A 1,225-nucleotide genomic window follows, 5' to 3' on the forward strand; every position below is an offset into this window, starting at 1 on the left:
CCGGCCCTGGGAAAAGCCCCGAGAGGCTGGGTCGAATCAGGTCTTTCAATTTTTTATGTTTGTCCACCCAGGGTGTCCGTGTCCCCTGGTGTGTCCGTCATAGCGCCCCCTAGGCGGGCACGCCGTAGGACCGAGCCCCTGTCGCTCCGGCCCTGGGAAAAGCCCCGAGAGGCTGGGTCGAATCAGGTCTTTCAATTTTTATGTTTGTCCATCCATGGTTTAAATGTCCCGAAATGTGTCCGGGATAGCGCCCCCTGGCCGGGCGCGCACTCAGGACCGAGCCCCTGTCGCTCGAGTCCTGGAAGTCCTTAAGAAAGAGGCTGGTCTGAAATCAGGTCGAAAAAATTTTTATGTTTGTCCATCCATGGTTTAAATGTCCCGAAATGTGTCCGGGATAGCGCCCCCTGGCCGGGCGCGCACTCAGGACCGAGCCCCTGTCGCTCGAGTCCTGGAAGTCCTTAAGAAAGAGGCTGGTCTGAAATCAGGTCGAAAAAATTTTTATGTTTGTTCTTCCAGGGTGTCCATGTCCCTAAATGTGTCCGAGATAGCGCCCCCTAGGCGGCCACGCATGTCCGCGTGAGCCCCTGTCCTCAGAGCCTGGAAGAACCATTCGAAAAAAGAACCATCGAAAAGAGGGGGAAAATCCAACTTTTGAGTCCCAAAATAGCTCACTTTGACTCGGACACATTTCCTGCCAATTCGGCCTGTCTAAGCCTGGCGCACCTACTAACGTGATGGGGGTGTTTTGGTAGACCTGGTAAAAACAGGGAAAATCGAAAGAGGCTTAAAGTAGGCTAGAACTCAAGCCTCTCTCGTTGTTGGACTTAGAAAAAATCCGGCTCGAAAAATAAATCCCATTGAAATGCATTGGGCTTGGCGCTGGGATTTTTTTCTAAGTATGTGAACGAAAGAGGCTAAGGAGGCTGGAAGTTAGGCCTCTCTCGTTGTTGGACTTAGAAAAAATCCACTTTTTTTGGCTGGGATTTTTTCTAAGTGTCACATGGAAGAGGCTAAACAGGCTGGAGGCCAGGCCTCTCTCGTTGTTGGACTTAGAAAAAATCCCAAAAGTGGACACTCTGACAAAATCACGCATGTTGACACTTAGGCAAAAAATCCAACTTTTGCTCCACGGAAGAAAGAGGCTAAGGAGGCTGGAAGTTAGGCCTCTCTCGTTGTTGGACTTAGAAAAAATCCACTTTTTTTGCACGGGATTTTTTCTAAGTGT

The sequence above is a fragment of the Nerophis ophidion genome, unplaced genomic scaffold (assembly GCF_033978795.1).
Source record: "Nerophis ophidion isolate RoL-2023_Sa unplaced genomic scaffold, RoL_Noph_v1.0 HiC_scaffold_463, whole genome shotgun sequence".
NCBI lineage: Eukaryota > Metazoa > Chordata > Actinopteri > Syngnathiformes > Syngnathidae > Nerophis > Nerophis ophidion.